The sequence below is a fragment of the Neofelis nebulosa genome, chromosome 7, assembly GCF_028018385.1.
Source record: "Neofelis nebulosa isolate mNeoNeb1 chromosome 7, mNeoNeb1.pri, whole genome shotgun sequence".
NCBI lineage: Eukaryota > Metazoa > Chordata > Mammalia > Carnivora > Felidae > Neofelis > Neofelis nebulosa.
This window is the reverse complement of record NC_080788.1, coordinates 144,131,013-144,156,359: the sequence shown is the minus strand read 5'-3', so window position 1 is coordinate 144,156,359 and position 25,347 is coordinate 144,131,013. Positions and strand designations below refer to the sequence as shown.

Genomic DNA, 25,347 nt, shown 5'->3' with positions numbered 1-25,347 from the left:
GCTCTTAGTTGGGATGAGTCAAAGTAATCATAAATTTTAGCTTGTGACACATTCTAGACTTGGGGCTCATGACTGGCATGCCTGAATTTCCTACATTGTTTAACTATTTATTTTATTGAAATAATTTAGTGGGCTCCCATAAATAAACCCCATCTAAGCCTTAAATGCAAACACTGATATTTACTTACCTCAGTCTTTATGTTTCTCAGTCCCAGAATTCACAGCCATGTCTTCAAGATCATAGAACGATTAAATCAGCTGTGTGTTCATTCTATGAACAAAGGAAAAAGGGGGGAGGGAAGCCAATTTGTAAAAACAATGAAGACAGAGTGCGCTTTTTTAAGTTGAAATGTGTCAAGAGGAACCGTTAATCAGAAGCCCTATTTCTTATCACATTCTTACGAATTTCTCAAGGGTGGTACTCTTACTGAGTTAAGTTTCTAGTAGTTGATAGGAATACTATTGAATTCATCGCTCAACACAAAATAAAAACTATTAACAATCAGAGACATCTGACTTTCCTTGCTACCCACATAGGGAAAGCCACGATCATCTTTTTATTGGACTTGGCTGTGTAGAATTTAACATATTTGCTTCCTGGCACAATCTCCCAGTCCTCCACTACATGTACTTATGGATTCATGGATTCACTCACTCACTGGTTTATTTTATTATTCAGGGAATAATAATATCCTTTTTCTAACGGAAACTCAGAATGGTCAAACACCAGCCCGGAACCAAATTACCACAACTTGGAAAGGTCCAGATGCACCTTTCAAAAAATGGAAGAGCCTAAAACTGTTCCTAGAATATTTGTCATTAGCAAAGTAAGATGAATCGGTATCCTCGTATTAAAACACATGTTCCTAATTGGTCCATAGTCTGCTGACTTTTAAAAAATAGATCGAGACATAAAATTACACCTTCTTGCTCTGACACAAAACCACAGGTATCTGTGATCAGATCCACTGGACAAGAAGACTGAGCCAAATTTATGTCTGTCCACAGTCACCACTGTCAATAACATACTTGCTTCTTTTTTATTGTTTTCATGAAAATCAGTTGAAAAAAGAGTAATGATGACTGTTGTCATATAAATCATTCTCATCACTGGCCTCTGCTTGGCTCTCAATTGTGTGGTTATGTAACCAACTATTATAGAGTCAGTGTGTTGCCATTTCCTTAATAAAAGAATCCCTCGGCAACCCTTGAGCAACCAGCAAACATTGCTGAGTATTATGTACAAGTGACCATATACTCCTTTCATGACCATTTCTTGGAAGTCGGAGTTTCAAATTTTCATATTACTACTCCATGTTGCATTACTTCCCTTAATAAGCGTATAAATTGTCCTCTTTTTTTCATTCATTGATACATTTTATTTATTTGTGAATCGATTCTATAAAAAAAAAATACAATCCAGGGCGCCCAGGTGGCTCAGTCGGTTAAGCGTCCAACTTCTGCTCACGTCATGATCTCACGGTTTGTGGGTTTGAGCCCTGCGTCGGGCTCTGTGCTGACAGCTCGGAGCCTGGAGGCTGCTTAGGATTCTGTGTCTCCCTCTCTCTCTGCCCCTCCCCACTTGCACTCTGTTTCTCTCTCTCTCTCTCTCTCTCTCTCAAAAGTAAATAAATGTTAAAATTTTTTTAAAATAATAATAATAATAATAAAATACAATCCATCTCCAAGAACCACAAAAGGTAACATGTGCTCCTTTCCCGCAGAGGGGAAATAACTACGTGTCTCTTTGTAATGGACCTCAGAGTTGCATATGGGTTTAATCAAAACTCCTGTTTCAGATACCCCATGGTACTCATCATTGGTCCAGGCACGTTTTTCTTCCTTTATATCTTCACTGATTGGTTGATTGATTGATCCATGAATACAACGCTATCATAAAGTTCCAGGATAAGATCTTCGCATTAATGGCTCTTTCCCCGTAAAGCAAATAGACTAAATCTCCTTTTACAATGGACCTCAGAGAATATGTGTCGTCAATTAATATCCATGCTTCATACCAAATCCACATTCACCACTGGTCCTTCTGTGGCTTTCTTCTATTGAATTGAGCAGCAGGCAGACGTTTATTAGAGTAGAAGATCGGAAAGGAAGAACGTATGAAAGCTGTCTTTCCGAGAGGGGACACTTGAAAGCGAATGCCCCTAATTTCCCCATGAAGATGGCTCAGTGAAAAGTGATGACACCACTTTATTCCCATCTCAAAACAAAGCATTCTACTTGCTTACAGGTTGCAACGCAAAACAGTTATCAGCCGGGACTATCCCAATACGGAAATGGTTAAGTCCTCTGGGGAGGGAAATAAACTGCAATATTAAATACTTCTGAAAATGAATGAAATGACGGTTTTTTAAATCACTTCGTTGGTGCCAAATTAGATTAAACATAGCTTTTGATTCCTGACATATTCCCATCACCGGCCCAGATTTGGAGATTTTTATTACTTTTATAGACATCGATTCCTTTTGCTATCCCACTAAACACTCATCAACCAAAGCATCCCAACCAAGGATGGGAACTGTGAGTGTTACTTACACTTGTCTCTACATCTGTCTAGCTCATACAGAGCTGACGGCCAATATTTTGTTTCTTAGAAAACGAACACAGGGGCGCCTGGGTGGCTCAGTCGGTTGAGTGTCCGACTTCGGCTCAGGTCATGATCTCGCGGTCCGTGAGTTCTAAGCCCCGCGTCGGGCTCTGTGCTGACAGCTCAGAGCCTGGAGCCTGTTTCAGATTCTGTGTCTCCCTCTTTCTCTGACCCTCCCCTGTTCATGCTCTCTCTCTCTCTCTCTCTCTCTCTCTCTGTCTCAAAAATAAATAAACGTTAAAAAAAATTTTTTTTTTAAAAATGAATACATCTGCTGTCTCATGGTCATTCTGTGAAGGAAAAAGTACAATTAATCTAGATTTTTAATGCATGTGAATTATGTGGAACTAGAATAAACTTGGGCACTTCTTCATTAGTCTAGCATTTTACTTTCACTTTTAAATAATGTAGTAGCCACTGTCAACTACACGACACAGGAATAAGCGTATCGAAAGTATCTTTATATCGTAATAGTTTTTTTTTTTTTAATTTTTTTTTTCAACGTTTTTTATTTATTTTTGGGACAGAGAGAGACAGAGCATGAACGGGGGAGGGGCAGAGAGAGAGAGGGAGACACAGAATCGCAAACAGGCTCCAGGCTCCGAGCCCCATCAGCCCAGAGCCTGACGCGGGGCTCGAACTCACGGACTGCGAGATCGTGACCTGGCTGAAGTCGGACGCTTAACCGACTGCGCCACCCAGGCGCCCCTATATTGTAATAGTTTTAAGAGAATACAAGATGACTTTCATGGATGTTGCCTTTGCAGAACTGGTTGCGTTTAAATCTTTATTTTACATTATGTGGGATGACTCCTGCCTGATCCCATTTTATATGCTCATTTATTCACTTAATCATTTATTTACTTACTTATGGGATGATTTAACCATACACTCGTTATATAAAGAAAGTCAAAATGGTAAACCAGAACAGAAATAATCCAGAACAGAAATACTATTCAGTGCAACGATATACATGTCCCTTACCAAAGATGGGAGTAGAACAGGAATTTTTTTTCTTTCTACAAACATCAGTAGCGAAAACCCAAACCAATCATTGTTATTGTCTCATAAAACATGCTCCTCATTGATCTGTGCTGTCTCTTATTTTAAATAATTAAGATAGGATTTTATTCACTTATGCAGTTATAACGACACATCAAAATTTGTGAATGCAAAGACTTAGAAACAAATCCTGAGTGATACTAACATCCATCTATCTGCTTGGGAGTCACAAAAATAATTGACAAGATCATTTTGAGTTTTAATAAAATTTAGTGAACACAATCAGATCAATCCTAATGCTTCTCATATGACACATTGTCGACATGTGTCCATAACTGCTTCTTATTCGATGAGATATATACTTAATCGATTATCCACTTATGTTAATCTTTCCTGTTTCCTAAAAAACAAACAAACGAAAATGACAGCCAGAGCAGTGCTTGGAGGGAAATTTATAACATTGAATGCATATGTCACAAATGAAGACCTAAGTGTGTGTTGGTGGATGAATGGATAAAGAAACTATGGAATATAAGTACAATGGAATATTATGCAGCCTTTGAAAGGGAGATCCTGTCATTTGCAACAAAAATGAGCACCTCAAAGGCGTTATGCTAGGTGAAATAAGCCAGAAAAAGAAAGAAAACTGTTGCGTGATTTCACTTATATGAGGAATCTAAAAAAGTTGAATTCACAGAAGCCGAAAGCAGACTGGCAGTTACCAGGAGTGGGGAGGGGGAGGAAAGGGAGATGCTGGTCAAGGGTACAAAGTTGCTATCACGTAAGATGAAAAAGTTCTAGAGACTGAATGTACTGCATCATGACTATAGCTGATAACATCGTATGGTGTGCTGAAAAATCTGCTGAGAGAGTAGATTTCAGGTGCTTTTATCACGAAAATAAAAAAGTAAAAAAAGAATAACTATGTGAGGAGATGCATGTGTTAGCTTGACGGTAGTAACTATTTCACTATGTACATGTATATCAATATCAAAACATCATATTGTCCAACTCAAATATACATTATTTCTTTTTTTTATTTTAGTGAGAGAGAGCATGCAAGTGGAGGAGAGGGGCAAAGGGAGGGAAGAGAAAGAGAAAGAGAGAGAGAGAGAGAGAGAGAGAGAGAGAGAGAATCTGAAGCAGTCTCCATGCTCAGCACGGAGCCCAATGTAGAGCTCGATCCCACAACCCTGGGATCATGACCTGAACCGAAATCCAGAGTCAGATGCTCAACCTACTGAGCTCCCCAGACACCCCTACAATTTTTATTTAAAGAAAAGAAGAAAGATTTAAAATCAGCAATCTAAGTTTCTACTTAAAAAAAAAAACTAGAAAAAGGACAAATCGAATACAAAGAAGAAAAGAAATAACAATAATTAGAGCAGAAATAGGAAATAGGAAATTAACAGAGAAAATCAATGAATCAAAAAAAATTGTTCTTTGAAGAGACCAATAAAATTAATAAGCTTCTAGCCACACCAAAAGGAAAGAGAAAGAAAGAAAGAAAGAAAGAAAGAAAGAAAGAAAGAAAGAGGGAGGAAGGAAGGAAGGAAGGAAGGAAGGAAGGAAGGAAGGAAGAAGGAAGGGAAGAAAGAAAGAAAGAGAGAGAAAGAAAGAAAACAAAAGTGAGTGTAAGAGAAAGAGACGGGACACAACTGAGCAGGGAGAAGGGCAGTCCTTCTTCCCAGGTGACCAGCAAGCACAAGATAGAGAACATGGTGACAAGCACCTACTACTTAAAAGATGTTTGGGGCAGAAATCACTAACTTTTTGTGGGCTTAACTCTAAGTGGTTTTTCCCAGACACTCTAATGGTGTCTGGGAAAAGTAAAGCAGGAACTTAGGGCAAACATCCTAAACTCAAGTTCTTATCTAAACCAAACTCTGAGGCTCCTGGGTGACTCGGTCGGTTAAGCGTCTTAACTCTTGATTTCAACTCAGGTCATGATCTCACGGTTCATGAGTTAAAGCCCTGCATCGGGCTCTGCGCTGCCCATCCAGAGCCTGCTTGGGGTTCTCTCTCTCTGTCTCTGTCTCTCTCTCTCTCTCTCTCTGCCCCTCCCTCCCCGCAAATGCTCAAACTCTGGGTGTGAGCAGGATTATCATACTGTAAAATGCCAAGCGGCAACTCAGAAAAACAAAAGATCTTTTTCCCTCAAAAGATGTTTTTGTCATCTCATCACATCAATAGATGAGAAAAAGCACATTTGACAAACTATGACACGCATTCATGATTTAAAAGAAACCTCTCAGCAAACTAGGAATAGAAAGTAATTTCCTCAACTTGACAAACAATATCTACAAATAACCTACAGCTAGCATACTTAATGGTAAGAAATTAGAAGGCTTCCCACTGAGATGTAAAGCAAAGATGTTCCCTCTCAACACTACTTTACAACATTGTACTGGAAGTTGTAACTTGCAGTACAAGAATAAGAATAAAGAAATAAGAGATATACTATATAAGAATAAGAGTAAGAGAAATAAATAAAAGGTATATTATTAGTGAAGGAAGAAATGAAACTGTGTTTATTGACAGGTTACATGGTCATCAATGTAGAAAAAATATATATATAAGTCTATCATTTTCTTAGATACCACCAAAGAACAAGCGGGATTTGAAATTAAAAATACAATACGATGCATAGGGGGAAAGTGGGTGATGGGCACTGAGGAGGGCACCTGTTGGGATGAGCACTGGGTGTTGTGTGGAAACCAATTTGACAATAAAAAATAAAAATAAATAAATAAAAATTAATAAAATAAAATAAAATAAATTTAATAAAATAAAAAATAAAAAAATACAATACTATTTACAATAGTACCAATAAAATTAAATATGCAGTTATAAACCCAACAAAACATATGAAGGAAAACAGCAAAACTCTGATGAAAGTAATCAAAGAGTAACTAAATAAATGGACAGGTATTCCATGTTCATGGATAGGAAGATTCAGTATTATTGAGATGTCAGTTCTTTCCAATGCAATTTATAGATTCAAAACAATCCCAATCTAAAACAATAAAACTCCTAAAAGTTAACAGGAGAAAATCTAGATGACCTCAGGTTTGGTGATGACTTTTCACCAAAGACACAATACAGGAAAGAAAGAATTGATGAGCTTGACTTCGTTAAAATTAAGAGTTTCTGTTCTGCAAATAAACTGTCAAGATAACAAAATACAAACCGCAGACAGAGAAAAAATATTTATAAAAGATATATCTGATAAATGACTTTTATCTAAAACACACAAAGAACCCTTAAAAAAAAAAGAGGGGCTCCTCAGAAAAGAGAGGCTCTGTCGGTTAAGCAGCCAACTTCGGCTCAGGTCATGATCTCGCGGTCTGTGAGTTCAAGCCCCACGTCGGGCTCTGTGCTGACAGCTCAGAGCCTGGAGCCTGCTTCGGATTCTGTGTGTGTGTCTGTCCCTCTCTGCCCCTACCCCACTTGCTCTCTCTCCATCTCTCAAAAAAATGAATAAATGTTAAAAAAAAATTTTTTAAAAAAGAAAAAAGAAACAACCTGATTTAAAAATGAGTCAAAGAATGGGAATGCAAGCTGGTGCAGCCACTCTGGAAAACAGTACGGAGATTCCTCAAAAAAAATAAAACTACCCTATGATCCAGCAATTGCACTACTAGGCATTTATCCAAGGGATACAGGCGTGCTGTTTCAAAGGGACACACACACCCCCATGTTTATAGCAGCCCTATCGACAATAGCCAAAGTCTGGAAAGAGCCCAAATGTCCATCAGCAGATGAATGGATAAAGAAGATGTGGTATACACACACAATGGAGTATTACTTGGCAATCAAAAAGAATGACATCTGGCCATTTGCAACTATGTGGATGGAACTGGAGGGTATTATGCCAAGTGAAATTAGTCGGTCAGAGAAAGACAAAACTCATATGACTTCACTCATATGAGGACTTTAAGAGACAAAACTGATGAACATAAGGGAAGGGAAACAAAAATAATATAAAAACAGGGAGGGGGCCAAAACAGAAGAGATTCATAAATATGGAGAACAAACTTAGGGTTACAGGAGGAGTTGTGGGAGGAGGGATGGGCTAAATGGCTAAGGGGCATTAAGGAATCTACTCCTGAAATCACTGTTTCACTGTATGCTAACTAATTTGGCTGTAAATTTTAAAAAAACAAAAAACAAAAACTTAAAAGAAGAAAACAAAAAGATACAAGATTCCAGTTATAACTATTAGGGTTACAGTGTACAATTCAAGGACTATACCTAATGCTGTTGTGTAATATGTAGGGAAGTTGTTAAGACTAAATGCTAAGAATTCTCTTCATAAGAACAAATTTCTTTTCCTTTCCTTTTTTTAAATAGTATTTCTATGAGAAGATGATTGTTAGCTAAACCTACTATAATCATTTCACAATATATGTTAATTAAACCATCAAAAAAAAAGAAAAAAAAATGAGTCAAAGAATGTAACAAACACCTCACTAAAGAAGATACATATGAAAAGATTCTCCACATCATATGTCATCAGGGAAATGCAAATTAAAACAACAATGAGATACCACTACCTACCTATTACAATAGGTGTTTGGCAGTTTCTTTCAAAACTAGACATGTTCTTACCACGTGATCCAGCAACCACACTCCTTGGTATCTACCCAAAGGGGCTGAAAACTAATATCTGCACAAAAACCTGCACATGAATGTTTACAGCAGCCTTATTCATAATTGCCCAAATTTGGAACCACCCAAAATGGCCTCCCGTGGGTAATGGATAAATAAACTGCTATAATCTTCTGATAGAAGATTATCCAGTGCTAAAAAGAAATGAGAAATGAAAAGACACGGAGGAATCTTAAGGGTATATTCTAAAGTGAGAGAAGACAATATGAAAAGGCTACATAGTAGTGATTCTAATCACACGACATTCTGGAAAAGGCAAAACTATGGAGACAGTAGAAAGATCAGAGGTTGCCAGGGGTGAGAGAGGACAGAGGGGTGAACAGGCAGAGCCCAGGAGATTTTTAGTGAAATAGTCTGCGTGATACCTTCATGTTGGATACATGTCACTGCACATTTGTCCAAAGCCACTGAAATTACAACCAAGAGTGAATTCTAGTCAAACTATGGACTTTGGGTGATAATGATGCATCAGTGTAGGTTCATCAATTGTAACAAATGTACCACCGTGGTGGGGGATGTCAGTAGATGGTGGGAAGGTTATGCACGTGCGGGGGGTTGGGGATTATGGGAAATCTCTGTATGTTCCATCCAATTTTGTCATGAACATTGAAACTGCTCTGACAAATAGTCTTTTAAACCCAGCAGTAACACTGCTAGGAATTTACCCAAGGGATACAAGAGTACTGATGCATAGGGGCACTTGTACCCCAATGTTTATAGCAGCACTCTCAACAATAGCCAAATTATGGAAAGAGCCTAAATGTCCATCAACTGATGAATGGAGAAAGAAATTGTGGTTTATATACACAATGGAGTACTACATGGCAATGAGAAAGAACGAAATCTGGCCCTTTGTAGCAACGTGGATGGAACTGGAGAGTGTGATGCTAAGTGAAATAAGCCATACAGAGAAAGACAGATACCATATGGTTTCACTCTTATGTGGGTCCTGAGAAACTTAACAGAAACCCATGGGGGAGGGGGGGAAAAAGAGGTTAGAGTGGGAGAGAGCCAAAGCATAAGACTCTTCAAAACTGAGAACAAACTGAGGGTTGATGGGGGGTGGGAGGGAGGGGAGGGTGGGGGATGGGTATTGAGGAGGGCACCTTTTGGGATGAGCACTGGGTGTTGTATGGAAACCAATCTGACAATAAATTTCATATATTGAAAAAAAATAGTCTTTTAAAAAAGGAGGCAACACGTGTGCACGCACACACACACGCGCGCACACACACACACACACACACACACACGACTAAAACAAAAACAAAAACTCTGCTACCAGAGGACATTTGCCAATGTCCGGAGACATTTTTGATTGCCACAACTGGGAGGGAGGGGTTAATAACTGACGTCTAACACAGCCCATGAGGTTACTCCACATTCTACTACATACGGGACCGCCTTCCCAACAATGAATTATCCAGCCCAAAACGTCAGTCATGAAGGGCTGAGAAAATCCTGCTGCACCCTCTTCAAAATAACTGGTTGAGACATGAATGCGATATACATTCACTCACAATATCATCAATAGCTACGAACATGCAAACTGGATTAGAAACTTGTATGGAATTAACAGCTGTTCATATGTTCATTACTCCCAGATATAACCAGCCAGATCCTATTTTCTTGCAAACAGCACCTTGAAGACAACGCAGAACAACACAACGCTGCTTTCCGGTACTTATCTCTCTATGTTCCTGACCCACATAGGTATCAGATTTAGTCAATTTATGTTGGAACTGAGTGCTTCAGAAAATATTAATAATAATATTATACATTCTCATAATTAAGCCACATGTGGCTCTCCTTGTCTTTATTTATAAATTTATTTATTCGTTTATCAATTCACTTCTACCAACACAATCCAGACCTATGAACCTTCATAACCTAAGAGCAAACTCCCGAATATTACTAACCTCTACTGTAAGCTGATTTATCATATAGGCATTAACTAGGTCTCTGACCTCAGAGTTACAGGGTTTAATCAAAATCATTGATTCAGACACCCCAGGATACTCATCATTGGTCCAAACTTGGCAACATTTCCTCCATTCATTAATACCTTTGTTTATTGATTCCCTCATTAAGTCACTAATAATAACAAGGGCAAGGACGTGAATTTTGACTATAACCTACTACAGTCTCTAGGCTCCTTACCCACAAAGGTAAAAACTAAAATTCTCATTACTGTCGAATAATTCAATCAGCTATAGCATTTTGTCCTGTAGATATTAAAATACACTTTTTGTAAAGAACGAACCAGCATAGACACCTTTTTTTAATGGGCTGGAGTCATGAGGTACTCGATTAATCATAAACTTTAGTTGCTATCACATTCTCATTATTGACTCAAAAAGGACACTATTTTTTATTTACTGACTTATTTACTGTCCATCTGTTTACTCCCTAACCACATGATTCGCAGCCTCATTATTCTTTTTTAAGGTTCCGTATTCACACACGGCTAAGAGTATCCCATGAAGCATTGGTCTAAGATTTACCCTACTTTATACATTCACTGATCCACTCATGTTGTTCTCTTAGTTAATTACTCAAAGCATAATTTGATCATCTACTCATTTTTTTAAAAGAAAAGGAGTAAAACCCACCAGTACTCCAGAACTGAAATACCATGTCATGCCATTGCTGATATCCACTCGTCCAGAGTGGGATTAAGTCTAGATTTCTTCCTCTTCATCTAAAATGGTTTAGTCATTATATTGTTTCATGACACCTACTCCTCTGCCTTCTTTTAAATAACTGACCAAACTGGGGCGCCTGGGTGGCTCAGTCGGTTGAGCGTCCGACTTCAGCTCAGGTCGTGATCTCGCAGCTTGTGAGTTCGAGCCCCGCGTCGGGCTCTGTGCAGACAGCCCAGAGCCTGGAGCCTGTTTCAGATTCTGTGTCTCCCTCTTCTCTCTGTCCCAACCCACTCGCGTTCTGTCTCTGTCTCTCTCAAAAATAAATAAACATTAAAAAAATTTTTTTTCATAAAAAAATAAAAAGTAAGTAAATAACTGACCAATATAGAACTGATTTGTTCATCGACTTTTAACGATGCATTCAAAGTGAATGCAAGCCAAGACGCTGGATAAGAACATTGACTAATACTAGTATCTGTCCCTACGTCACTGTCCACAGATATAACCTGTTAGAGTCTTCTTTATTTTTTTAAATAATATCATATTCTCAGTATTAGTCCTTGCTTGGCTTTCTTTCCATTAAGCACTTATGTAAGCAATTGTTGGTAATGTCGAGGATTTGCTCCTTTTCTTTTTTTTAAATTTTTTTTAATATTTATTTATTTTGGAGACAGAGAGAGCATGAACAGGGGAGGGGCAGAGAAAGAGGGAGACACAAAATCTAAAGCAGCTCCAGGCTCCGAGCTGTCAGCACAGAGCCTGACGCGGGACTCGAACTCACGAACTGTGAGATCATGACCTGAGCTGAGGTCGGACGCTTAACTGACTGAGCCACCCAGGTGCCCCGGATTTGCTCCTTTTCTAAATAGAACCAACAACCAGCTAGCTACCACCAATCTGAAACAACAGGGACTCTCATGGAATAGGATATCTATCCTTTAAGGACAAATGTAAGATAGACTTGATCGATTTAGATTACGAAATTCAGTGTCTGGGGAAATAATATAATGATACATTTCACAGACATTAAGAACTCAAAGCTCAGGAACCGGATCTTAACTCGTCCTAACTTGTGCTGTAAGCCCCTCTCTCACGGAAGAAATAGCTAGATTTCTTTTTCTCAGGGGACCTCAAAGGTACAGAGTTTAATTAAAATCTTTGATTCATACATCTCAGAATCCTCATCATTAATCTACACCGAACATCTTGTTCTTCCTTTATTTACACATTCCTTGTTCCTTCATTCATGGACTCACTCATAACAATATAATCTATTCTCATGAATCAAAAAGCCCAAAAACGACATCCTTGAATATCACTAAGAACCGGCTGTACACCCATTTCCCACAGTGCTAATAAACAAGGGTATTCTTTGCAATATATACGTATGCTGTTTGCATATATAAATTAACCAACATTCTCGCTCCGTATCAGCTTCAATGGTCCACGCCTGGCCCTTTTCCATTTAAAGATGATGCAGTGAGTAACCATGGGAACTTTAATCTTTCTCCACATCTAGAGAGACAACAATTTTGTCCATCTTCTTGTGTGTTTCTCCCTCAAGGAATTCATAGCTTAAATCTTTATCAATGGAGAAGTACTTAAATGCATTGCAACGCAAAAATAAAACACAATGCAAAGCAATCCTAAAACTGAATGAAACGTCCAGCATCTTTTTAATTGGGTTTTACTAGTCCTGCATCTGATTCATCATAAATCTCAATTCGGGTCTGTGCTGGGCTCATTTGGCTTTATTTTTTAATATACTCATTGATTACTTTGAAAAATCCAAGCAACACTCACAAACCGCCCTCCCAACCCAAGAATATAAACTCTGCTACTTACATCAATTTCTTCTGTCCTTACCCCCACAGTTTGCTAAAGCCAAGATCTTTAGCATTAGAGAATGATTACTTCATCTGTGGTGTGTTCGCTTAGTGAAAATGCAGACTTTCAAGAGAAAGAAAGAGCCCATAGTTAGATTTTTTTTTTTTTTAAATGGAGGCTAGACTTGCAGTATTAGATCAATCATAAACACTGGTCATTTCAGAAAGAATGTCATCATTGCCGATGAATCGCACTCTTATTTATTGACTTATTTAACTTTTCTTTTTAAGCAGTACAATGAACACCAACATAGGAACCATTATCTATCATAAATATCTGTCTACATACTCCCTATCCATAAATTTAACAACTCAGTGATTACTTTTAATGGACCTCACTTGTACAAAATTGGATAAATGTAAATCTTTGTTTTATGGCATATTCTCACCAATGAAGCACACATTTTTCTGATTTATGTCTACTGATTCATTTACTTATTCGTGTATATAATTAGGCATAAAATAAATCAATTATCTTCCCATTTTTCTAAAGAATTTCTTCATGCAAATTTCTATGTACACCTGAAACTAACATTACACTGTATGTTAACTAACTGGAATTTAAAAAATATTTCTATGTGTACTTTGTCCAAAATGGAAGGAATTTAGAGTTCTATTTCTTTATCTGGACAACTTTTGCGGATAACGGGAGTAATCATTATCTTTGGTTCATAACACACATTCCTCGTTGGCCCTTGCTCAGCCTTCTTTTGAATAATTAATCTGCAGGGAAATGCACTCCTTCATTCCCTTATGACAAGATGTCAGTACCAATGAAAACCAAGGCACGGAACAGGAATATTAAGTATCCAGTCTACATGCTCATGGCCGATAGACATAAATGATTACTAAATCATCTTTTGAATTTTTTTAATTAAACTAGTGAATACAGTTATATTAATTGTAACTCTGGTCACATGACATATCCTCAGTATGGGTTCACATTTGGCCCTCTCTCAATAAGACAATATTTAAGCAATTGTTTATTTATGTAAACATTTTTTTTTGTCCTTCTTAATTAAAACCACCAAACAAAGAATCAAGGCAGCAACATGAACTCTTGGGTACATCTGTCCATACTGTCCTTATGGAAGGGCTCAGAGCTTTGATTTATCTATAGAACCTGATGTTTCAAATATACACTAATAATCATTTCTGCTTTATTACATAACTTCATAGCTCGTCCACACATGGCCCTCCTTATCTTCATTCATTTACACATTTCCTTATTCATTCATGAATTCACTTCCTCACAAGTTTATTTTATCCCTCTCTCTCTCTCTTTGATTTTATTTTTATTTTTCTGCAATAGTCCACAGATTTCTAGACAGGGATTAATACAATTCCATTTACTTGTTTTTTCTATTTTTTAATTTCTTAAGTTTTTATTTAAATTCCTGTATAGTTAACATACAGTGTAATATTAGTTTCAGGTGTACAATATAGTGAATTCAACACTGCCATACAATACCCAGCGCTCATCACAGCAAGTGCCCTCCTTAATCCTCATCACCTATTTCCCCTACCCGTCCCTGCCTCCCCTCTGGTAATCATCAATTTGCTCTCTATAGTTAATTATTGTTTTGTCACTCTCACTCTTTTTTTTCCCCCTATGCTCATTTTTGTTTCTTAAGTTCCACACATGAGTGAAACCCTATGGCATTTGTTTTTCTCTGACCCATTTCGCTTAGCATAGTACACTCGAGCTCCACCCCTGTCCTTGCAAACGGCAAGATTTCATTCATTTTGATGGCTGAGTAATATTCCATTGCAGATCTATATCACATCTTCTTTATCTATTCATCAGTCAATGGACACTTGGGCTGCTTCCATAATTTGTCTATCATAGATAGAGCTGCTATAAACATCAGAGTGCCTGTCCTCCTTCAAATCTGTATTTTCGTATCCTTTGGGTAAGTACCTAGTAGTGCAATGGCTGGGTCGTAGGGTAGTTCTATTTTTAACTTTCCGAGGACCCTCCGTGCTGCTCTCCAGAGCGGCTGCACCAGTGTGCATTCCCACCAGCAGTGCAGGAGGGTCTCCCTCTCCCCACATTCCACACAATTCTGGACTCAGACTCAACCCCCACCCCAGGACTCCTCATTGTCCTGAGCTTTGCACTCTTTTCCTTCAGTCCTTTATCCTTTAGGTTTATTGATATGCTCACTGTTCCCACAATAGAATCAATGCACAGAAATCACTAAAGCTCGAAAATAAGATCCTTAAATATCACTAAGATCTATTGATAAGCTCGTTTCCCATGGAGCTAATACATTACGTCTCTTTTTGCAGTGGCCTTCAGCGTAGGCCATGTGCTCCCTCTCACTGACTCTTGTGAAGGGATGAATGTTAAAATCCACAGTCGTGTAAGTATCCCCGAAAACGTATGAAACATCTGCCACCTTTTTTTTTTTTTTTTTAATTTTTTTTTTCAACGTTTTTTATTTATTTTTGGGACAGAGAGAGACAGAGCATGAACGGGGGAGGGGCAGAGAGAGAGGGAGACACAGAAGCGGAAACAGGCTCCAGGCTCCGAGCCATCAGCCCAGAGCCTGACGCGGGGCTCGAACTCACGGACCGCGAGATCGTGACCTGGCTGAAGTCGGACGCTTAACCGACTGCGCCACCCAGGCGCCCCTCTGCCACCTTTTTAAAGGAGTCATCAGTTGCGCAGAATTGAATTACTCCTCATTATCTCTGGTTCATAATCTATTCCTGTCATTGGTAATGTACAGCATTCTTTAACTTTACACTCCTACATAGCTTTTTATTACTTGAAATACTTCAGTGGACAGCCATGAACAAGTTCCCCTAACCAAGTACATAGACTTTGACTGTGACTCACCTCAGAATTTAATGCTCCTTACCCACAGAGCCACAGTCTTCACCATTAGATAGGATTAAATCAACCGTGGTGCCTTCATTCTGAGGTAAAAATCAGGCTTTGGAAATAATGAAAAAAACACACATTTAGGTATGTGTGAAAGACACTAATCGTAGAGTTCTCGATTAAACATAAAACTGGCTTCTTTTCGTTGGCTCAAGAATATCACTACTGTTTACCTACTCCATTCATTTTAAGTTTTTTAAGATTTTATTTTTAAGTCATCTCTCTACCCACCTAGGGCTCGAACTCACAAACCTGAGATCAAGAGACGCATGTTCTGCCGAATGAGCCAGCCAGGCACCCCTAATTTTAATTTTCAACAATAAAATGAACACCACTGAATCCATCGCTCCAATCACAACTAATAACTATGACTCTTATAAACATGTCCGGGTACTTTACCTAGCTAAAATCTACATTACCCTTCTCCATGGATCTTTCTTAAACCGATCGGATAAATTTAAATCCTTGTTTCACGGCATATTTTTAACAATGGTCCATGGTTGGCTCTACTTAACTCGTTCATCCATTCATTCATTCACTCATTCAATTACTCATGGAATAATTTCACCTGTTGTTCATTATATAAAGGCACAGACAGTACCTTCACTTATGGTGAGCACAGTATAACATCTACTGATGTCAGATCACTATGTTGTGCGCCTGAAACTAATGTAACATTGTGTGTTATCTGCACTTTGACTTAAAAAAAAAAAAAGAAAAAGAAAAGTGAATTAAAATGGGAAGCATCTGTCTGTACATTATACAAACTGGGAAAAGCCTGGCTTTTTAAAAATATAGATGCAGTAGTATAAAACAGGATAATCAGAGTCCTTCCTCACTGGTGTATGATTTTCACCTTTTAAATAAAATATGAATCCATTCATTCGGTTATAATAACATATAATATGTCATTATTATAAGTCACTGGACAATGCTTTCAATAATACTAACAGGAGATCATAAGCTCAGAGCAAACCATCTTGTCATGGGACCACATTCTCATGACTGGTCCATAATCTTCTTTCTTTTTCAATTAGATCTTCAATTATTTACCGATGCCAACCTGTTTCCCTTAATAAAATAAATCAGCAACCTGCCATCAATTCATAATGACAACATTCAATCTTGGGCATACTTTCCTATCTGCTCCCTGCTGAACAGAGTAAAGTCTACTTACTTTCCTAGACCTCATTACTTCAGAAATGTTTCAAAACATAGTCTCATCATTAAACAATGTGTGGCTTTCCTTGTCCTCATTCACTCCTTCATTTCTTTCCTGACCAGGCATCATTTCATGTGTAATTAAAAATATCCCGCATCCTAGGAACACAAAACCTAACAACAGGATCCCTACTCTTCCCTTCTTGCTTTGTAAACACTTTCACCATAGAGGGAATGGCTACATTTCTTCTCGTAATGACATTAGAGCTACAGAGCTTAATCAAAATCTTTAATCCAGACACCCCAGGGTACTCATCATTGATCCAAACTTGGCATTTTTTTTGCCTTCTTCATTCATATCTTCCTTTCTGGATCATTTTTACATGCATAAATTATAACACGGTCAATAGCCATGCATCACAAATGCCAAGAATAAGATGAATGGTTTTTACCAAGGTAAGTCTATTTGCATTTGTCCCACAAAGCTAATACGCTTGATGTCTCTTTCTTAGTGCACCTCTGGGTTGCACATAGGGATTGACAGCTGTTTCACATCAACATCATATTGATAAGAAGTTTCTGCTCGTCTCTTCACGTATCCTCATTGTAAAGAGGGTGAAATAAACAGCTATGAACCATCGTCTTCCCTCACCACTAGAACGTGTAATTTTCTCCATCATCCTACATCCCCCTCCCTCAACAAGTAAATAACCTCGAGCTTTAGCAAGGAAGGGATATACTTCTAAATGTACTTTGGTGCCGAACTAAAATGATATATATTATCATGTGGCCCTGAAAATGACTAATCATGAACAGTTCATAACATATTCATATCCTTGGCCAATGCTTGGTGTTCTTTAATTTTATATATATATAAATGTTTTATATTTTACATATTACATATATAAATAATACACATTTACATATTTTGTAACCAATTTTATGTTTATATATTTCATTACATATGTATTTATATATACTTATTACATATAAGTATATTTTATATATGTAATATATTTGTTATTATGCTATTATTAATATGCTATTTTAAATTTTGTAAAATAAGTCCTTGGAAAATTCATGAACAAACTCGCCAGAGACCAGGGACTGTAACATTTATGTTGGTCTCTATGCTCTTTACCCACAGAGGCAACAACTAAGATCTTCCCCATTAGAGAATTATTCAGTTGGCTGTGGTGCGTTCATGCTGTAAATTAAAAGCCAATTCTAAACAGTCTCTATGAGATGTTTTTAAGTGGACATGAGTTTCACACTGCCAAATTAATAACAAAGCTGGACCATATCACATTCTCATTACTGGTGCAAAGACTCAACTCCCTTCTATTTTATCAGCTGATTTTATTTTCATTCTTTAGCAATGTAGTAAATATCATTGAATCTAAGACTCAACTCAAGAATAAAGCCTGGGTGACTCAGTCAGTTAAGCGCCCAACTCTTGATTTTGGCTCAGGTCATGATCTCACAGTCGTGGGATCGAGCCCCACATCACGGCTAGACATGGAGCCTGCTTGGGATTTTCTCCTCTCTCTCTCTCTCTCTCTCTCTCTCTCTCTCTGTCTCTCTCTCTCTCTCCCCCTCCCTCCCTCTGCCACTCTCCCCAATAAAATAAATAAATATTAAAAAAAGAAAGTTGAGGGGAGCCTCGATGGCTCAGTTGGTTAGGCATCCAACTTCAGCTCAGGTCATGATCTCCCTGTTGGTGGGTTCAAGCCCCGCGTCAGGCTCTGTGCTGACAGCTCAGAGCCTGGAGCCTGCTTCCAATTCTGTATCTCCCTCTCTCTCTGCCCCTCCCCCACTTGCACTCTGTCTCTTGAAAATAAATAAATGTGGAAAGGAAAGGAAAGGAAAGGAAAGGAAAGGGAAGGGAAGGGAAGGGAAGGGAAGGGAAGGGAAGGGAAGGGAAGGGAAGGGAAGGGAAGGAAATTGAGGCACCTGGGTGGCTCAGTCAGTTAAGCGTCTGACTCTTGGTCTCAGCTCAGGTCATGATCTCACAGTTCATGAGTTCCAGCCCTTCTTCGGGGCTCTGCACTGACAGCACTGAGCCTGCTTGGGATTCTCTCTTTCCGTCTCTGTCTGCCCCTCCCCAACTGTGTTCACACGCTCACACTCCCTCTTGCTCACTCTCTCTCTCTCTCTCTCTCAAAATAAATAAACTTAAAAAATAAAACAAAAAATTAAAATAAGAAAAGAAAATCTTTCTTATAAAAAAAAAAAGAAAGAAAAAGAATAAGGCTTATAACTTTTACATGGCAGAGAGAGAGGGGGAGAGAGAGAGCATCCCAAGCGTGGGATCCCAAGCCCACGTTGTGAGCACAGAGCCCAACAAGGGGCTCGAACTCACAAACTATGAGATCATGACCTGAGCCGAAGCCAAGAGGTGGATGCTTAACAAACTGAGCCACCCAGGTGACCCTTCCTTCTTTTTAATGAAACCAACCACCAGCAAACTCCCAGCAATCCAGACTTACATGCCCATGTACATATCGTTGTGTGCACTCTTACGCCTCTGGACCTCCCGTGTGTTCTGAAGAGGACAACAGGTCTTACCTATGTATTCTATTGAAACATGGTGTTAAACAAACATATCACGAGTAATACTTGTTTCGTGACAGTCACGTGTGATCATGTTTGTCTTCATTCAATGACACATTTATTTATTCGTGCATTCACTGATTCACTTACACCGATACAATCCATACCCCAAAATCACTAAGACCCAAGAACCGGATCCCCCATGGGCTTGAACTTCTGCCCTGGACTCTATTCCCTTAGAGAGAATGACTAGGTCTCTTTTCTTTCCCTTTCTTTCTTTCTTTCTTTCTTTCTTTCTTTCTTTCTTTCTTTCTTTCTTTCTTTTTCTTTCTTTTCTTTCTTTCTTTCTTTCTTTCTCTCTTTCTTTCTTTCTTTCTTTCTTTCTTTCTTTCTTTCTTTCTTTTGTAAATTCTAGTTCCTCTACAGTTAATACACAGTGTTCTATGGACCTCAGAGTTTAGGGTTTAATCAAAATTCTTGATTCATATACCCCAGAACTACTCATCATTGATCCAAGCTTAACCTTCTTTTTCTTCATTTATTTATGTATATATTGTGTATTGACTGTGTATGCATTACTTACTGATTATTTCCTTCCTGGCCTCACTGGTTTAAAAAAAAAAAAAATTACTTCCTATGAATCACAGAAGCCCAGGGACAAGATCTTTGAATATCGCAGAGAGCTGTGTACAAGCTTATTTCCCACAGAGGTACTAAACAAGATCCCTTTTTAATTGGACCTCGGTGCTGCACATATGGATTAATCAATAAACTTGCCATCCATCCCATGCATTTCACTACTCTCTGCTTGCTCGTCTTTCGCTTACGCTCTTCGTATTTTGAAACTAGTGCCCTGAGCCTACCGTTTGACTCCAGAACTAGAATGCGGACAATACTTTCTAGCTTCCCAGGTGCTCCGTCCTCAAAGACGTAACAACCTAGATAGCTATCAATAGAGAATGTTCTCAAAACGGGGTGCAAAAATAAAACAGAATATTAAAGCCGCTGTGAAAGTCAACACAAAACCCTCAAACTTTGTTTCCAATGGATCTCAATTATACTGAAGTGGGCTAATCTTTTTTTTTTTTCTTTAACATGAAATTTATTGTCATATTGTTTTCCATGCAACACCCAGTGCTCATCCCAACAGGTGTCCTCCTCCATACCCATCACCCGCCCTCCCCTCCCTCCCACCCTCCCCATCAACCCTCAGTTTATTCTCAGTTTTTGAGAGTCTCTTACGTTTTGGCTCCCTCCCTCTCTAACCTTTTTTTCTCCTTCCCTTCCCCATGGTCTTAAGATTGTCAGGATCCACATAAGAGTGAAAACATATGGTATCTGTCTTTCTCTGTATGACTTATTTCACTTAGCATAACACTCTCCAGTTCTATCTGAAGTGGGCTAATCTTTTTTTTTTTACATTTCTTTCATTAGTTTTCTTTATTTTGAGAGGCAGAGAGAGAGACAGAGAGAGAGACAGAGAGAGAGAGAGAGAGAGCACGTGTGGGGGAGGGGCAGAGAGAGAGGAGACACAGAATCGAAAGCAGGCTCCAGGCTCTGAGCCGTCAGCACAGAGCCCGATGCGGGGCCCAAACTCACAAACCGTGAGATCATGACCTGAGCCGAAGTCGGACGCTCAACCGACTGAGCCACCCAGGTGCCCCTGAAGTGGGCTACTCTTAATCCATGGTTCATACACATTCCCAGTCGTGTTCCACGTGTGGTGTGCTTTGATTGCATTTATGTGTCCACAGGCCATTGCTCCTTTGAAACAATCCCATGGACCACAGGAATTCCCTCCAAACCAAGAACACAAACTCTGTCACTTACATGAGTCACTTTGCTCCTTATCCATAAAAGTGACAGCCAAGATCTTCATCACGGGATAGTGGATAAATCAGACTGGGTATGCTGACTCTGCAGAGTAACAAGCAGATTTTAGAAAATGGAAGAAGCAGTATGGATTTAGATTTTTTTCAAGACATCTCAGTCCTACTGTAGTAGATGGATCATAAATCCCTTTTTTACCATATTCCGATTAGCCCACAAATGGCCCTCTTACTTCCTGACTTCTTTAAGTTTTTAATGTTTATTTATTTTTTGAGAGAGAGAGACACACACATAAGTGTGAACAGGGGAGGAGCAAAGAGAGAGAGAGAGAGAGAGAGACAGAATCCAAAGCAGCTCCAGGCTCTGAGCTGTCAACACAGAGCCCAACACGGGGCTCGAACCCACGAACTGTGAGATCATGGCCTGAGCCTAAGTCAGATGCTTAACCGACTGAGCCCCCCAGGCACCCCTTACTGACCTCTTTAATTATAATGCATGTAATACAATGACAACTGCTAAACCGACAACCTAGTGGAAGAATTCAGAACGACACCTGTTCCACATTCAGAACTATACCTGTTCCATATTCTGTCTGTTAAACCCCAATCGCATAGGTCCTAGTCTAAACTGTCTTTTTTTATGGTTCTTCCTTGATAAGAATTTTATAAATTTATATCTTCATTTCTTGACATATTTTCATCAATGATCCGTGCCTGGCTTTACTTTATTATTTTTTATTTATTTATTTATTTACTTTATTTTTTTTATTTTTATTTTTATTATTTTTATTTATTTATTTATTTACTATTTTTTATTTTTATTTATTTATTATTTTATTTTTATTTTTATTATTTACTTTTTTTATTTATTTACTCATGTAAAAATTTGTTCTCTTTTTTTTTTCAAAAAAATGCAAAATGGTCTAAATATGAAAAGTAATCATCTCTACACCCTTTACCCAAAGTGAGCAGAGCCTCAAAGAAACTCCTTTTACTTATACGGATACTGAAGGGTAGAACAAAGGTAATAATTATCTTCTTGTAATAACGTATTATCCTCACTGATACATGTTTGCCCTCTTTTAAATAATCTCTTCCTTGGCTCACTCATAACAGTATCCTCGATACTCTGTGAAACTACATCCCTGGACATACCTAAATAATACTAACATCTTCCCATAAACTCTATACCCGCAGAAAAACAATTAAATGGGTCGTTTTCAAAAATGATACTGATTGAGGGGCGCCTGGGTGGCTCAGTCGGTTAAGCGTCCGACTTCAGCTCAGGTCACGATCTCGCGGTCCGTGAGTTCGAGCCCCGCGTCGGGCTCTGGGCTGATGGCTCAGAGCCTGGAGCCTGCTTCGGATTCTGTGTCTCCCTCTCTCTCTGCCCCTCCCTTGTTCATGCTCTGTCTCTCTCTGTCTCAAAAATAAATAAAAACGTCAAAAAAAACTAAAAAAAAAATGATACTGATTGAGAATAACTCATCTAACCCTATCTCTCATTGGCCCATGCTCGATCTTCTTTAAGTACATCTGTAATCAATCATTTATTATGTTTCCCTTCCCCCCCCTTTTCTTAATAAAATTTGTAATAAAATTAACAACCACCAACCCAGAAGCAATACTTATACCTGCCTACATATTCCTGATGAAACGTGGTTAAAAAAAAAGTCTTAGACTCTTCACCTACTGGAACTCAGCTCCTCAGAAATGTTTTTTTTTTTCTTTTCAACGTTTTTTATTTATTTTCGGGACAGAGAGAGACAGAGCATGAACGGGGGAGGGGCAGAGAGAGAGGGAGACACAGAATCGGAAACAGGCTCCAGGCTCCGAGCCATCAGCCCAGAGCCCGACGCGGGGCTCGAACTCACGGACCGCGAGATCGTGACCTGGCTGAAGTCGGACGCTTAACCGACTGCGCCACCCAGGCGCCCCTCCTCAGAAATGTTTTAATAATAATTTATTTCTCATTAGATACTCTCATAATTGGTAATGACCTAGCCCTCGTTGTCTTTGTTCATAGATACATTTCTTTACGTACTGAAACAATGAGTCACTAATAAAAAGACCCTTACCCAAGGTGTACAAAGCCACAAGCAAGACACCTATGTTCCTGATTTCTGCCCCGGTTCATGTCCCACCAAGGAAAGAAATTAGGTTTGTTTTTATGATAGACCTCAGAGTTATAGGGTTTAATCAAAATCCTTGGTTCAGACACCCCAGGGTACTCATCATTGGTCTAGGCTTGGGACTTTTTCATTTACTCATTTATACATTTGTTTATTCATCCATCCATTCATTCATTGACTAAAAATCACTTGTTCATATTCATAAATCACAGCAAAGCAAGAATAAGATGTAAGAATATTACTAATGTCTGTCTTTTGTCTAATTTCCCCCAGAGCTAATCCCCCAGATCTCTTTCTACAGTGGACTTACTGTCACACATATAGATCAGTCATTCTTTCTGCAAACCCACATTCATCATAACCCTGCGTGGCCCTCCTTTTCTTTAATTTGTTCAAATTTTAAAATACATAACAAAGAAAATCCAGGACCATCTCATTTTACTTTACCAGTAATTTTCCATCTTTACTTGTTCAACATGTTAGAAACCCAAATCTCTGGGGCACCTGGGTGGCTCACTCGGCTGAGCGTCCAACTCTTGAGTTCAGCTCAGGTCATGATCTCACAGTCAGTCATGAGATAGAGCCCAGCATCGGGCTCTACACTGACAGTGCAGAGCCTGCTTGGGGTTCTCTCTCTCTCCTCTCTCTCTCTCTCTCTCTCTCTCTCTCTGCCCCTCCCCCACTCACACACATATGCCTGTGTGCTCTCTCTCTCTCTCAAAATAAATAAACTTTAAAAAAAAAGAAAAGAAACTCAAATCTTGATCAATGGTGGAATGTGTAAATCAGGAACGGCAGAATATAAAATGAAATATTACAGACATGTAAAGTGAATGAAGTGCCTCCTTTCACCTTTTTTTAAAAAGGACCTTGCTTAATACCCATCAATGTTAACAAATGAAAATTTAAGTTAAAAAATAATAAACAAACAAACAAACAAAAAAGGACCCTGTGTGTTCAAAGTTAGATTAATATGAAATTTTGTTTCATGGCACATTTCACAAGGGCTCATTCTTAAGCCTCTTTACGTATTTGTCTATTTGCTTATTTATTATTTAATTTGATTAGTTATGGATTGACTCATGATTTATCTATCTTTGAGAAGATAATTAACAAGAGTAAATCTACCTGCAGCCCAAAGTGAAATAATATGACATGAATCTATCTGTCAACCTGAAATAAATAGGTTGCAGCCTAGACTTTTTGTTTTTTATGTGGACACTGGTAACAAAGACTGTATTTATCCTAACCCTCGCTTTATGAGTTATGTCCATCACCGGTCTATGATTTGTCCCCTTTTTTTTTTTTTTTTTTTTTTTTTAAATTTTTTTTTTCAACGTTTTTTATTTATTTTTGGGACAGAGAGAGACAGAGCATGAACGGGGAAGGGGCAGAGAGAGAGGGAGACACAGAATCGGAAACAGGCTCCAGGCTCCGAGCCATCAACCCAGAGCCTGACGCGGGGCTCGAACTCACGGACCGCGAGATCGTGACCTGGTTGAAGTCGGACGCTTAACCGACTGCGCCACCCAGGCGCCCCTGATTTGTCCCCTTTTAATTAACCGAACGTATCATAAACATACTCATTCATTCCCTTACAATCCCTAGCTTGGAATCTAAAGAAACTGGTCAAAAACTCTCAATAAAAGTAGTTATCTGTCCACTTGTTCATTACCTACAGAGGCAACCAACCAGACCTTTGTTGTCATTTAATGCACTCAGTAAATAAACTGGATTAATCATAATTCTTAGCATGTGACATAATTTCAACATTGGTCTTCTTCAATTGTCTTATGTATTTCTCTTCTGTATTTCTTCTTTATTTCTCGCATCCCTTTTTAACAAACAGACATCAGTGCTTTCTTTTCTTAATGGACTTCAGTATTTCAAAAACATATTAATAATACATCTTGGTCCGTGTTACACACTCATCATCGGTCCATACTTGGCCTCTCTTTTCATTCATTAATACA

General features: G+C 38.6%; 1 long non-coding RNA gene and 5 other non-coding genes across 10 annotated transcripts in view; all 6 read right to left on the bottom strand.

Moving 5' to 3' along the window:
- LOC131517740 (uncharacterized) overlaps positions 1-25,347 on the bottom strand; it is a 53,370-nt gene that overhangs the window by 26,950 nt on the left and 1,073 nt on the right. For 2 of the 5 annotated variants that reach the window (XR_009264776.1, XR_009264773.1), the window contains exons 2-5: positions 21,244-21,330; positions 15,655-15,734; positions 12,769-12,873; positions 189-271 (exon numbers count right to left, since the gene is read on the bottom strand). This is a non-coding gene — a long non-coding RNA (uncharacterized LOC131517740). Of the gene's footprint in view, positions 1-188; positions 272-12,768; positions 12,874-15,654; positions 15,752-21,243; positions 21,331-23,320; positions 24,669-25,347 lie in introns of those variants that run through there. The other 3 variants (XR_009264777.1, XR_009264774.1, XR_009264775.1) reach the window with 3 other exon arrangements.
- LOC131518488 (small nucleolar RNA SNORD113/SNORD114 family) lies at positions 1,753-1,827 on the bottom strand. Its single transcript, XR_009265162.1, has one exon. It is a non-coding gene; the product is annotated as a small nucleolar RNA SNORD113/SNORD114 family (small nucleolar RNA).
- On the bottom strand, positions 10,240-10,311 carry LOC131518487 (small nucleolar RNA SNORD113/SNORD114 family). Its single transcript, XR_009265161.1, has one exon. It is a non-coding gene; the product is annotated as a small nucleolar RNA SNORD113/SNORD114 family (small nucleolar RNA).
- On the bottom strand, positions 17,115-17,186 carry LOC131518504 (small nucleolar RNA SNORD113/SNORD114 family). The gene has a single exon (XR_009265176.1). It is a non-coding gene; the product is annotated as a small nucleolar RNA SNORD113/SNORD114 family (small nucleolar RNA).
- On the bottom strand, positions 19,857-19,928 carry LOC131518489 (small nucleolar RNA SNORD113/SNORD114 family). The gene has a single exon (XR_009265163.1). It is a non-coding gene; the product is annotated as a small nucleolar RNA SNORD113/SNORD114 family (small nucleolar RNA).
- On the bottom strand, positions 23,416-23,487 carry LOC131518492 (small nucleolar RNA SNORD113/SNORD114 family). The gene has a single exon (XR_009265167.1). It is a non-coding gene; the product is annotated as a small nucleolar RNA SNORD113/SNORD114 family (small nucleolar RNA).